Source organism: Scyliorhinus torazame, chromosome 14, assembly GCF_047496885.1.
Source record: "Scyliorhinus torazame isolate Kashiwa2021f chromosome 14, sScyTor2.1, whole genome shotgun sequence".
Classification (NCBI taxonomy): Eukaryota; Metazoa; Chordata; class Chondrichthyes; order Carcharhiniformes; family Scyliorhinidae; genus Scyliorhinus; species Scyliorhinus torazame.
Genome location: NC_092720.1, coordinates 115228578 through 115244073, shown reverse-complemented (window position 1 = coordinate 115244073; position 15496 = coordinate 115228578).

Genomic DNA, 15496 nt, shown 5'->3' with positions numbered 1-15496 from the left:
AAGTTTTGCAAGCTGTTTGCCATAAGCAAGAAAATAATTTCTGTATTATTTGAAAGTTAAATTGTCTACAAGATTGCTTCTCTTGACTCCTTTGCTAGCTGGACTTATTAGAGAATAAGACTTTAAATGATTCTCAATTGTAATCAATAGAGACAAATAAAATGATTCTTATTTGCAACTGAGAAGTGTTACCTCAAATTTCTTCTGAGTTTCAGTGTTCGCAAGTGCCACTAAATCCGCATGGTAGATCTCTACAGGATGAGGCACTTCTTGGGGGGGCTGACTTTCCCAAAGGTGGACGGGGAGCTGGTAGAAGGGCTGGGGGTCCCAATCGGGTTGGAAGAGATAGTGGAGGGTCTGAAGGCCATGCAGTCGGGTAAAGCCCCGGGGCCGGACGGGTACCCAGTGGAGTTTTATAAAATGGTCTCTGGGATATTCGGGGCGGTATTGATTGTCATGATATTCAAACACACACATCATGATGGACACACCAACAGACAAATCAGAACACACAACACCACAACCAATCACACACAAAGGAACCATATAAAAGCACGAACACGACACCTGGTGGACAGTAGGTCTGGGGACAAGGACACGGACACGACCTGTTTCAACATCACAAACAGGGAATCCCCACGTGCAGAGTATTAAGACAAAACTGTACATAGAAAGTTTAAATAAAATAGCGTTGTACCATATACAACTGTGTTGGCTCATCTGTGTGTCAGAACGCCCAACACCACATGGTACAGCAGTGGATCGATACCTGCCAACTAACCTGCCATTCTGGACATGGACCGCACCGACAAACCGCAGCCGTTGCAAGTCGCGGGGAACCTTGGTACCAATTGGAAGCTCTTCAGGCAGCGATTTGACCTGTACATCCGAGCCAACGAGAAACAGAGTGCCTCGGATGAAACGAAGATTGCACTGCTCCTCTTCTACGCAGGGCAGCACGCCCTCGACGTCTTCAACTCACTGGTGTTCGAAGAAGGGGAAAACCAATCCAAGTATGACACGGTCATCCTCAAACTGGACCAGCACTTTAATGTTGGAGTGAATGAAAGTTTTGAAAGATACCTCTTTCAGCAAGGCCTGCAAGGTAAGGAGGAGCTTTTTCAACCCTTTTTGACGCACCTCCGAATTCTAGCGCAGTCCTGCGGTTACGGCAGCACCACAGAGACCATGATCAGGGACCAGATTGTTTTTGGCGTTGCCTCCAGTGGCCTACGCCAGCAGCTTCTTAAAATAAAAGGCCTCACCTTAGCGTCTGCTGTGGAAGCCTGTGTCCTCCACGAGAATACAACCAGCCGTTTTGCCCGATTTCAGGCGTCCGAATTGGCATGGAGGGGGTCCCCTGCCGTCGAATCGGCAAGCCAGGCCGTCCACGACGCCGAACGCATCCAGGCCGTCGATTACTTCCCGACCCGCGGCCCCGACGAGAGCAGTCGCTTCCCGTGCTTTTCGCGGTCTCCCGCGCTGGTGCGCGCCAAAAATAACGGCCACATCGAGGGACGCACTGCGCAGGCGCGCCCACCGCAAGATCGCACTGCGCATGCGCAGTGGCGCAACGAACGCCGTGACGTCATGACGTGCGGCAATTGTGGAGCTGTACACTTAAAAGGGCAATGTCCTGCTAAAAACTGACAGTGCCTCAGATGTGGCAAGATGGGCCACTATGCTGCCCACTGTCGTGCGGCTCAACCCATGGATCCTGCACATCCCCGACAATCTCGCAGACAAGTCAGGACCGTCCAGCCCATGCATCAAGACTTCCAGTTAAGTGATGCAGATGACCAGGATGCCTTCCGCATTTCCGTCATCGATGTCAACAAGGTCAATGCCATCAATCCAGCCAATGAGTGGTGTGCCACCCTGACGGTCAACCGATCGCGCGTCACCTTCCGTCTGGACACCGGCGCATCCGCCAACCTGATTGCATATTCTGAATTCCAGGCCATGAAGGTCAAACCACCCATCACGCCATCCTGGCTCAAGATGGTTGATTATAACGGGAACGTCATCCCGTCCATAGGATCTTGCCAGCTACAGATAACTCACAAGACGCACACGGCCACACTCCCCTTCGAAGTTGTCGGCTCATCAAAAGACTCGTTACTGGGCGCACAGGCGTGTAAGGTCCTTCACCTATAACAGCGCATTATGTCTCTCTCTCCAGATGAGATATCCGACTTCCCGGATGCTGAGTTCCACGCAAATCTCCATTCCCTCCTTGCTCACAACCAGGAGATTTTTGAAGGCATGGGGACATTGCCATACACGTACAAGATTCGACTCAAACTGGACGCCACCCCTGTCATTCACGCACCTCGCAGGGTTCCTGCGCCACTCAAAGACCGCCTCAAGTTGCAGCTGCAGGCTCTTCAGGACCAAGGGGTCCTATCCAGGGTCACGGAGCCCACGCCATGGCTCAGCTCCATGGTCTGTGTAAAGGAGCCCTCTGGCGAGCTCCGCATATGTATAGATCCTAAAGATCTGAATAACAACATCATGCGGGAACACTATCCCATCCCGAAACGAGAGGAACTCACCAGCGAGATGGCGCAAGCCAAAATATTTACCAAATTGGATGCGTCCAAAGGATTTTGGCAGATCCAATTGGACCCGGCCAGCCGAAGGCTATGCACGTTCAACACCCCTTTTGGCAGATTCTGCTACAACCGGATGCCATTCGGCATCATTTCAGCATCTGAAGTTTTCCACCGCATTATGGAGCAGATGATGGAAGGCATCGAAGGGGTATGTGTATATGTGGACGATATCATCATTTGGTCCACCACTCCGCAGGAACACATGCATCGTCTACGACGCGTCTTCACCCGCATACGACAAAACCGTGCGAAGTGTGCCTTCGGCCAGACTGAGCTGAAATTCCTCGGGGACCACATCTCACGATCAGGAGTCCGTCCGGATGCAGACAAAGTTAGCGCAATCACAGCCATGCCACGGCCGGCTGACAAGAAGGCTGTCCTAAGATTCTTGGGCATGGTCAACTTCCTTGGGAAGTTCATTCCCAACCTGGCTTCTCATACAACGAATATGCGCCATCTCGTAAAAAAATCAACAGAATTCCACTGGCAACAATCGCATCAGCTGGAATGGGAGGAGCTCAAGCACAAACTGGTCACGGCACCAGTGTTGGCGTTCTTTGACACGGCTCGCCCTACAAAGATCTCAACGGATGCCAGCCAATCTGGTATTGGAGCGGTACTCCTGCAAAAAGACAGCACGTCGTCATGGGCCCCGGTTGCATATGCCTCACGAGCCATGACCCCTACCGAACAGCGCTACGCGCAAATAGAAAAAGAATGCCTGGGCTTGTTAACTGGACTGGACAAGTTCCACGACTATGTGTATGGTCTTCCTCGATTTACGGTTGAAACTGACCACCGCCCCCTGGTCAACATCATTAACAAAGACCTGAACGACATGACCCCTCGCCTCCAGCGCATCTTACTTAAACTCAGGAGGTATGATTTTGAACTGATCTACACTCCGGGGAAGGATCTCATCGTGGCGGACACGCTCTCCCAAGCAGTGAGCATACCACCAGATGCGGAGGGGTTCGTGCGTCAAATTGAGGCACATGTGACTCTGACAGCAGCAAATCTGCCAGCTGATGACCCAAGTCTGGCTCACATACGCGCAGAGACGGCGACTGACCCCCTTCTACAGCGAGTGATGCGCCACATGGCGGAAGGGTGGCTCAAAGGGCAGTGCCCCAGTTTTATAATGTGCGAGATGACCTTACCAACATAGATGGGGTCCTTATGAAATTAGACAGGATTGTTATTCCGCACAGCATGCGCCAGATGATTCTTAATCAACTACACGAAGGCCACTTGGGCGTCGAAAAATGCAGACGAAGGGCCCGAGAGGCGGTATATTGGCCGGGTATTAATGAAGACATAGCCAACATGGTGCTCAATTGCACAACCTGTCAGAGGTTTCAGCCGGCGCAACCTCCGGAGACGCTTCTACCACACGAGTTGGTGACGTCCCCCTGGGCGAAGGTGGGTGTTGACCTATTTCACGCGCTCGGCAGGGATTACATCATTATTATAGATTACTTCTCAAACTACCCGGAAGTCATGCCTCTACATGATCTGACGTCATCCGCAGTCATTGGGGCCTGCAAGGAAACATTTGCTCGCCATGGCATTCCAAGGACTGTCATGTCAGACAATGGACCCTGTTTCGCCAGCCGTGAATGGTCGTCCTTTGCCGCAGCATATGGTTTCACTCATGTGACATCCAGCCCTCTACATCCACAGTCGAATGGGAAGGCAGAGAAGGGAGTCCACATTGCCAAGCGGCTCCTGTGCAAGGCGGCTGCTGCCGGATCGGACTTTAACCTCGCCTTGCTGGCCTATCGATCGGCCCCGCTTTCCACGGGTCTCTCGCCAGTGCAGCTCCTAATGGGTCGCTCCCTCAGGACGACGGTACCATCCATCCTGGCACCAACAACGGACCATGAGACGGTTCTTCATAACAAGCAAATGCAGCGTGATCGCCAGAAAAGTCAGTACGACACACGAGCGACGGACCTGCCCCCCCCCTGTCCTCCGGAGACAAAGTACGCGTCCATCAACCGTATGGTGGCTGGTCAGCACCGGCCGAAGTCCTCCGACGTGTGGCTCCCCGCTCGTTCCTGATTCGCATGCCGGATGGTTCAGTGCGTCGCCGCAATCGGCGCGCCCTTCGCCGACTTCCATGCTCGCAGCCACACAGTACACACACGCCAGATCCTCAACAGTCTTCCGAGGATGACTTCGTGGAGCTGCCGCAGATCACGCCCTCTCCATCGCCACCCATGGCCACGCTTGCACATCAGCCGGTGGTTCTTGACCCACCCTTGAGGCGGTCAACCCGAACTCGTCGCAAGCCCATTAGACTGGACTTATAACACCGTTCATATGTTCAAAAAGTCACACACTTCTGTATTATAACCTGTTGTTGTTTATCGTTCCAGATATCGTCTGACTGGACCACTGTTCAAGTTTTTTTCTCGTTCGCATTCATGTTCTGTTATGGTACAACCTTGTTGATGTGACGCACCCGACATCGCCCCATGTAAATAGTTACGTCATATGCACATGCTGTACACAACACACACACACTCTTAGATGCACTCACGACACGATTATATTTATTACCACGTAGGCACATATCTTTGTAAAAAGGGGGGATGTCATGATATTCAAACACACACATCATGATGGACACACCAACAGACAAATCAGAACACACAACACCACAACCAATCACACACAAAGACAGGAACCATATAAAAGCACGAACACGACACCTGGTGGACAGTAGGTCTGGGGACAAGGACACGGACACGACCTGTTTCAACATCACAAACAGGGAATCCCCACGTGCAGAGTATTAAGACAAAACTGTACATAGAAAGTTTAAATAAAATAGCGTTGTACCATATACAACTGTGTTGGCTCATCTGTGTGTCAGAACGCCCAACACCACATTGATGAGGATGTTCAATGAGGCAAGGGAAAGAGGGGTGCTGCCCCCGATGCTGTCACAGGCCACGATTTCACTGATTCTGAAGCGGGACAAGAACCCAGAGCAGTGTGGGTCCTACAGGCCGCTTTCCCTGTTGAATGTGGATGCCAAACTGCTGGCCAAAATTTTGTCCTCCAGGATTGAGGATTGTGTTCCGGATGTTATTGGGGAGGACCAGACGGAGTTTGTTAAGGGTAGGCAGTTGGTGGCCAATGTAAGAAGGTTGTTAAACGTGATCATGATGCCCCCGGACGGTAGGGAGGAGGAGGTAGTGATCACAATGGATGCAGAAAAGGCTTTTGATCGGGTAGAACGGGATTATCTGTGGGAGGTGCTGGGACGGTTCAGATGTGGGCGGGGCTTTATTGGCTTCATGCAAGGGCACCAGTCTGGGGGCGTTGGTAACTGCGCCTCTGCCGTTCCGCCGACACGGTAGTCCACCAGCCCCGTGGTGGTGTCGGCCCTGAGTGTCTGGGGGCAATGGAGGAGACACGTGGGAGCCGAGGGAGCATCGGTCTGGTCCCCAATCTGTAAGAATCACCAGTTTGTCCCGGGAAGTATGGATGGGGGGGTTCCGGATATGGCGGAGAGCAGGGATTGAGAGGATGGGGGATATGTTTATAGAGGGGAGCTTTCCGAGTATGAGGGGACTGGAGGAGAAGTTTGGGTTGGCGAGGGGAAACTAATTCAGGTATCTGCAGGTGCGGGACTTCCTACGTAAACAGGTGTCAACTTTCCCGCTCCTACCGCTAAGGGGGATTCAGGACAGGGTAGTTTCCAGAGGGTGGGTAGCGGAAGGGAACGTCTCTGACATTTACAAGGAACTTACGGGGTCAGAGGAGATGAAGCGCAAGTGGGAGGAGGAGCTGGGAGGAGAGATAGAGGATGGTCTATGGGCGGACGCGTTGAGCAGAGTTAACGCGTCCGCAACATTTGCCAGGCTGCTTGGTGCAATTCAAGGTCGTTCACCGGACTCATATGACAGTGGCCCGGATGAGCAGATTGTTTGGGGTGGAAGACAGGTGTGCAAAATGTGCGGGAAGACCAGCGAACCATGTCCACATGTTCTGGGCATGTCCGAAGCTGAGGGGATTTTGGCAGGGGTTTGCAGATGTCATGTTCACGGTGTTAAAAACAAGGGTGGCACTGAGTCGAGAGGGGCGATTTCCGGGGAGTCGGCAGACCCGGGAATCCAGGAGGAGAAAGAGGTTCTGGCCTTTGCTTCCCTGGTAGCCCAGAAAGGAATATTATTAGCTTAGAGGGACTCAAAGCCCCCGAAGTCGGAGACCTGGCTATCGGACATGGCTAGCTTTTTCTGTTTGGAGAAAATCAAGTTCGCCTTGAGAGGGTCACTGTTAAGGTTTGCCCGGAGGTGTCAACTGATCGTCAACTTTTTCGCGGAAAATTAATCGTCAGCAGAAGGGGAGTGGGTGAGGGAGGGGGGGGGGTGTTAGTTTAGCTTAGAGTAGGGTGTTAATAAAGGTGGGACCTGTAAGGGAGGGAGACAGCTTTTGCACTATGTTTATAGTTTCATGTACAATGTTTATTTTGTTGTTGTTATAATACCAAAAATACCTCAATAAAATGTTTATTAAAAATAAAGTCCTTCAAGTTATGAGTCACTCTCAGCTTTGTTGAGCAGCCCACTCCAAATCTCAATCCGCTGAATCTCATCTCACGCCTGAAAGCCACCCGCCTTCTCGCCAGCTCCACCGTCAGATCTTGGTATATGCGTATACCAATGCCTACTTCACAACTCGTCTCTGCTTCGTGAAGCTCAAAACCTTCTCCTTCATGTGGTAACTGTGGAAGCAGACTATAATCCCCCTTGGTTGCTCATCTGCTTTAGGCTTCGGCCTGAGCGACTGATGTGCTCTGTTGAACTCGTAGCGGGAGGGTTCTTCCCCCTCCCCCATCAACTCAGCAGACATCTTTACAATGTACTCGATCAGCTTCGAGCCCTGCACCCCCTCAGGCAGGCCCATGAATCTCAAATTTTGCCTCCTCGACCTGTTCTCCAGGTCCTCCACCTTAGCTCTGAGCCCTTTGTTGACCTCTGCTACCCTTTGCAGCTCCTCACCCATCAAGGCAAACTGGTTGCTGTGTTGCGACAGTGCCTCCTCCACTCCCTTCAACATCTCTCCTTGCTCCGGTACCTCAACCGACTCTTCACCACTGCCGCTTTTACTGAGGCAGTCGCCTCCTCCACCCACCCTGTAAGCGAAACTGTCATGTCCCTCCGAAGCACCTCCATATGCTCGGCAAACAGCCTTTCAAACTCCACCTTAATAGGAGTTTACACTGTGAGTGGAGCGGCCCTACCCGGCGACCCAGCCCCCACCATCTTCATTCCTGCAGGACTTACAGCAGCACTCGTCAGCGGACCTTCGCTTGCCCCCTTCTTTCCAGCACCTTTCTTCTGGGGCTTCAACATTCCTCAACCTCCTCACAACTTCCCACACCAACCCATCCAAAAACTACCCTGACACCTGGCATAAAAGTCTGAAAACCAGAGACTCTAGCATGAGCCACCTAACGTGCGATCTCCACCTACATGCTGCCACCGGCAGTGTTCTGACCCTTAAATAATGCAAACCCCGATCAGCTACCTTCTCTCACATTCTGCAAACTATTAGTATGAACTGCAGCAACACTCTATTTGTGTGTGTGTGTGTGTGTGAGAGAGAAAGAGAAAGAGAGACCGGGATTGCGCCCTGATTCGCTCAACGCTCACGGGTTTTATTTAAAAGTATAATTCAAATCCGTTAATAATCAATTGATTACAAGGCCAGACAACTCACTGTAAAGAATTAGAATTATTTTAAAAGATTTTAAGCAAAAAAATTGGGGCCTGGGAGCTTGTGTGCTAATAATAAAACTTGAATCAAGCCTTTGACATGAAGGCATGTAAAAAAAATGAAGTCCTCACCCCAATATCAGAATATCTAGTGCGATACATCGTAAGTTTTAAAATTTCTGACAGTTCATGTTGATTTTTACCCAACCTGATTTCTCTGTCACTACCCTCGATTCCACATCTGAGTGTCTGATGTTGAGTCGTGGATGAGCCAGAACCTTCCCTCGCCATTCCTGAAATCCATTCTTCCATTACCTCATAACTTCACTTCCACAATGACTTCCTAGCTGACTTGCTGATTTGCATGATACGGACTCCAGCTTGCCTCCGTCCTGTCCTTCACCCCTTTCTTCAATGGCTTCCTATCCCTCCATGCATTACATCTCAAAGCTCTTCCCTCATTTCTCTCATGAAGTTGCCCCGCTTTGCCCCTCTGACCTTCTACAGCCCAGCTGGTGTCCTCTGACTCCCTCTGCGCTGCGCCACTCTCCCCGAATTCTCACTCAGTTACAGGATTTTCAACCACATAGCACTTACTGTTTGAAATTCCCAAATCCCTGTGCATTGGTCTTCCCTCGCTCCCTTTAAAAGGCTCCTCAGAACCCACTCATTCTTTTGATCATGGCTCTTAACTCCACTACTGCTATTCCTTTTGTTCCTCTTTTAAGAGAGGTGCCTTGGGACCGTTCATTACGTTGATAGAACCATTTAAATACAAGTTGTTTTATCGACAGACAATTTTTCGTGGCATAGGATTGGAAAGGCCCCATCATGCTTGTGTAAACCCGCCCCCCCCCACCCTCATTCTTTATTGATTTTAATTTTCTTTAAATAGAATCTCCTTCAACCCAGCGCTTGTCTGCTGCTGCTGGGCGAAAGAATGATTTTGAATTGACATAAAACAATTAATTCCCAAATGGTCCTTCACCAGAAAATAAAAATCAAAGTCGGCACTTATGATCGTTTAAGTCAGGCCAACGGAGGTACTTGTTTGCAAGGTTGAAATAGTGTAATTCTTTATTACCTGGTTTCTCAGACAATGAATCCAATTCCAAAAGTGGAAGTCTCGATCCTTGCCCTATCTCAACACAACAACATAAAATGTTGTGCAGGCAATGAAACTTCCCAAGGCATTTTCCAAGTAATATCAAACAAAATTTGACGCTGAGCCAAGAAAGGAGACATTAGGCCAGATGGAAGTGGTGGTTTTTTTGGGAGCCTCTGAAAGGGGAGAGAGATATAGAGATTTAGGGTGGGAACTTTGGGACACCACAGCTGAAGACCTGGCAGCCAATGGTAGAGGGCTTAAGGTCAGGAGTGCTCAAGAGATTTTTCAGAGACTGTTTTAGACAACAAAATTGTTTTGCACTGTTTAACATGTGAATTATTAAAATCTCATTTAAAATGCTCATTTTTCAAATGTAGCTTTTAGTACTCCTGTCCGATGCTTGCATGGGGAAAAAAATGAGGAGAGGAACGCTGCACACCAACAGATTGAAAGGGACATATAAACATACAAAGTAGGAGCAAGAACAGGCCATTCGGCCCCTCGAGGCTCTCCTCAATTCAATAATATCATGACTGATCTGATTGTGACATCAACCCCACAATCCTGACTACCCCCCATAATCTTTCACATGTTTATATCCCATAGTAGCTCTGCGGAATGTGGCGACTGGGGGCTTTTCACAGTAACTTCATTTGAAGCCTACTTGTGACAATAAGCGATTTTTTTCATTTCATTTGTCATATTTTCCAAATCAAAACGTTATCCATGGGAATTGGATTCAGAATGAGTCAGTATACACAGTGTGCAACAGTGACAAAGTCAGGGCAATGTTTCAAAACTGCCACTAGGTGTCAGCAATCGATTGTTCTCTGTGAAGAGATGTAGAACAATTTACATAGAGTCGCGCTTATATAGTTGTGACACCTCGGGCAATTGCCACTGGTGTACATAATGGTCATGTTTTGAATCAAATTTTTGATAAGTGTTACACACATCATGTTATATACTGCCCATAATCAATTATTTCAGGGTTTTTCAAAGTGCAGGTCGCCACCGTTGCGGGCGGGTGCCTTGCACTGGTCGAAGACGTACGGGGGTGGGGTGGGGAGTGGGGAGTGACCGAGGACCCCCTTAAAGGTGAGCCGGGGGTTCAGGGCTGATAGATTGGGCGTTCTAATCTCCTCCTGCAGGAGCTCCTCAGTGCAGGAAACGGGACTAAGTGCGCACTCGGCAGGGAGTTCCCCGCTGAGGGCCCGAATAGAACCAGAGCCCCAGAAGATTGCATGGCGTTTCTCGGCACTGCGTGCGCCAGAAACACCCGGCACGACGCGCTTGTTGCAGGACCCTGTTCCTATTTGGTTAGATCGTCCCCATTATCTGACAGAAAAACTAACGGAATGAGAGAGAGGTTTCTAAGCGCCTCCTTACAGTTGCAGTTAGAGGAGAATTTTATTATTTAAAAAAAAATCTTTTTATTGCCATTTCCGGTATTTATAAACAGTTGTATATATACAGATCACATTTTCCTCACCTGTGCTAATTTCCTTTATTATACAGAGGTTTAGTTTGTCCTTCGTTGAACTGACTCTACGTGCCTTTCATTGCCCTCTGGATTGGACGATGGTCTCTCCCCCCCCCCGGCTTCGGCTGTGCTATTATTTTATTTTCCGGACAGAGTGGAATCATCTCTCGTGGTTTCCCTGCCGTCCTTCTGCCTCCACCCGCCCCCCCCCCCCCACCCACCCTGGCTTCGGCTGTGCTTTTCTTTTATTTTCCGGACGGAGTGGAATCATCTCTCGTGGTTTCCCTGCCTTCCTTCCGCCTCCCTCTCCCCCCCCGCCCCCCAATCCCGGGTTGCGCAGTCTTTTGGTAACTCATCTATCTTGGTGTTTTAATTTAAGAAAAAACAACAGTCTTATTAGGTTACTCCTCATTGTTGGCCTCGAACAGGTTTTGGAACAGACCGAGAAACTGTCGCCAAGTATCCAGGAAGCCTTCCTCTGACCCTCGGGTGGCGTACTTAATCTTCTCCAGGTGGAGAAATTCCGAAAGGTCAGCGAGCCAGTCTGCAGCTGTGGGTGGTGCTCCCGATCGCCAGCCGAGCAGGATTCTCCGGTGTGCGATTAGGGAAGCGAAAGCGAGGGCGCTGGCCCCCTTCCCCATGTGTAACTCTGGCTGCTCTGATACCCCGAAGATTGCCACTATTGGGCATGGCTTCACCCTCACTCCCACAACCTTGGACATTGCCTCGGAGAAGGCTGTCCAGAACCCAGAAAGCTTGGGGCAAGCCCAAAACATGTGGGTGTGGTTGGCCGGGCCCCTCTGGCATCGCTCACATTTGTCCTCCATCTCCGGGAAGAATCTGCTCATTCGGGTTCTGGTCAGGTGCGCTCTGTGCACCACTTTGAGCTGCATTAGGCTTAGCCTTGCGCAGGAGGAGGTGGAGTTCACCCTGCTCAGTGCTTCGCTCTAGAGTCCCCATCCTACCTCTGTCCCCAGTTCACCCTCTCATTTTTGTCTGATCTCGTCCAGTGGAGTCCGGGCTCTGTCCCGTAGCTGTCCGTATATTTTCCCACATAGTCCCCCCTTTCTGTTGCTTGTGCCTATCAGGTTCTCTAGTAGTGTGGTTTCTGGGGCCCCGGGGTACCACACTGTCTCTTTGCGGAGGAAGTGTTTTATTTGGAGGTGTCTCATTTCCTGTCCTTTTGCTAGCCTCCACTTCCTCGTCAGTTCGTCTAGTGACACCAGTCTGTGCCCTACATAGAAATCCCCGACCGTCAATGTGCCCCCGTCCCGCCTCCATCTTTTGAAGGTGGTATCTAGCATGGCTGGGGGGAATCTGTGATTGCCGCAGTTGGGGGCCATGGGGGACATTGTAGTTATCCCGAAGTGTTGTCTCAGTTGGGTCCACGTTCTCAGCGTGCCCGCTACCACTGGGCTTCTTGTGTATCTCGTTGAGGGGGATGGGAGTGCTGCCCCCCCCCCCCCCCACACACACACACAAACCATGATTAGACTGTCTACGTTTGGAAAAAGGCCTTGGGGATGAAGGTCGGAATGGATCTACACAGGAAGAGGAACCTTGGCAGTACGTTCACCTTGATCGTCTCTGGCTATCTGGATCCCCAGGTAGCGGAATCTGTTCTGGGCTGTTTTTAACGGGAGCCCCTCCAGCTCTCTCCCTCCCCCGTTTGGGTTCACTGGGAATGCCTCGCTTTTGCCCAAGTTAAGTTTGTAGCCCGAGAAGGTTCCAAACTCTTTCAGCATTTGCAGTATTGCCTTCAGTCCCTCCTGTGGCTTCGAGACATAGAGGAGCAGGTCATCTGCACAGAGTGAGACTCTGTGCTCTCTGTCTCCTCTCCAGATTCCCTTCCAGCTTTTCGCATCCCGCAGGGCTATCGCCAACAAGAGTGGGGACAGGGGGCAGCCCTGTCTTGTTCCCCTCTGCAGCTGGAAGTATTTAGAGCTGGTGGCATTAGTTCGGACACTCGCTTTGGGAGCATTGTACAGGAGCCTCACCCAGGCGGTGAACCCCGCTCCTAGCCGAGACCGTTCCAGTACCTCCAGGAGGTATTTCCATTCAACTCTGTCGAAGGCCTTTTCTGCGTCCAGGGAGACGATCACCTCTGGTGTTCTCTCCCCAGAGGGGGTCATTATTACGTTCAGCAGCCGCCTGATGTTTGCTGTGAGCTGCCTACCCTTGACAAAGCCGGTTTGGTCCTCTGCGACCATCTCTGGGACACAGCCCTCCAGCCTTTTGGCCAGGACCTTTGTGAGTATTTTCGCATCCACGTTCAGCAATGAAATGGGTCTGTATGATCCACATTCCGTCAGGTCTTTATCTTTTTTGGGTATCAGTGAAATTGTGGCCTGCGCTAGCATTGGGGGCAGGGTGCCCCTTGCCAGTGAGTCCGCGAACATACCCCTTAGGTGTGGGGCCAGGACTGGTGCAAATTTTTTGTAGAAGTCCACCGGGAACCCATCGGGTCCTGGTGCCTTCCCCGCCTGCATGGAGCTGATGCTCTCCATGATTTCTCCCAGGCCTATTGGTGCTTCCAGCTCCGCCCGTCTGTCTTCCCCCTGTGGTGGTATGTATTAGGGGTAATACGGTACACCAGGAATGCCGAGCAGCTATTGGAGGACAGATGCTGGATCCCGATTGGATCCTCCACCTACTGGGCTCCACCCAGATAGGAGGGATATAAGAACCTGGGTAATCCCCGCAGCTGCATTCTGTGAGTGAGCTGCTGGGGAACGTGTCTGAACAAGTCTGCTCAATAAAGCCTCGATTGAAGTTCTTTACGTCTCGCCTCGTATGTGATCGATGGTGCTACAATTTATTGAGCAGACTTAAAAAGGAATATGGAGCTCCGGATCACCCCGGAGTGCCTGTGAATCAGCCCCCACGCAGCAAACGCAACATCCGCGTTTAAACACTGGCTGGCGTGTTTTGAGTGATACCCCCGAACAGCCCCCGGCAGACCAACAGAAGACCAGAAGATGCAGGTCCTGCATTCCAGGGTGAGTCCCGAAATCTACGCACTCATCGAGGACGTGGAAGAATTCCCAGAGGCGATCAACTTGCTGAAGGAGATCTACATTAAGCCCGTCAACCAGGTCTACGCACACTACCAGCTCGCGACAAGACGACAAATCCCTGGGGAATCGCTAGACGATTTCTTCACTGCTCTAACGATCCTGGGACGAAACTGCAACTGCCCAGCGGTTACGGTGAACGAACATACGGACCTCCTGATCAGAGACGCTTACGTAGCAGGTTTGGCATCGTCGCAAATTCGCCAGAGACTTTTAGAGAAAGACTCTCTTGGACTCACAGAGGCACGGGCCCTCGCAGCCTCCCTCGACGTGGCCTCCCAAAACGCCCGCGCCTATGCCTCCGACCGCGCTGCAGCCCCTTGGGCTCCGTGGACCCCCGCCGCGACCGACCCCCCGGCAACCCCAACCCCTCCGCACGCCCGCGCCTATGCCCCTGACCGCGCTGCAGCCCCTTGGGCTCCGTGGACCCCCGCCGCGACCGACCCCCCGGCAACCCCAACCCCTCCGCAAGCGTGTGCAGCCAGAATCCCAGACCACCCGGGGGGCCCCCGCTGCTACTTTTGCGGGCAGTCAAAACACCCCCGCCAGCGCTGCCCGGCCCGCTCGGCCACCTGCAAAAGATGCGGTAAAAAGGGGCACTACGCAGCGGTGTGCCAGTCCCGTGGGGTCGCCGCTATCTCCGGGGAACAAATGGGACCACGGGCTCAACTCTCCCAGCGACCCACGGGCGGCCAACGGGCGCCGCCATTTTGGACCCCGGACACCACGAGGGGGGGACGGGCACCGCCATCTTCCTACCCACAGGCCGCGTGCGATCCATGGGAGCGGCCATTTTGTCCACCCCCGGCCGCGTGCGACTCATGGGAGCGGCCATTTTGTCCACCCCCAACCGCGTGCGATCCATGGACGCCGCCATCTTGGCTGACAGGCAAGGACCCCGGTGTGGCCGGCTCCACACTGCCTGAAGACAACGGTCTGATGCACCAACCACGTTTGGCATCGGTGACCCTCGACCAGTCGCGGCCCCGGACGCTCTAGACGACAACGACAAAGGTGCTGGTGAACGGCCACGAAACGCCGTGTTTGATCGACTCGGGGAGCACGGAGAGTTTTATTCACCCGGCCACGGTAAGATGCTGTTCCCTTATAATTCGGCCAAGCACCCAAAAAATCTTCCTGGCGGCGGGGTCCCACTCCGTTGAAATCAAAGGGTTCTGCATCGCAAACCTAATGGTGCAGGGGAGAGAGTTCAAAAATTACCGGCTGTACGTCCTTCCCCACCTCTGCGCTCCCACCCTCCTGGGGTTGGACTTCCAATGCAACCTCCAGAGCTTAACATTCAAATTTGGCGGCCCTATACCCCCACTGACTATCTGCGGCCTCGCGACACTCAAGGTCGAACCGCCCTCCCTGTTTGCGAACCTCACCCCGGATTGCAAACCCGTCGCCACTAGGAGCAGACGGTACAGCACCCAGGACCGGACGTTTATCAGGTCCGAAGTACAGCGGCTGCTGAAGGAAGG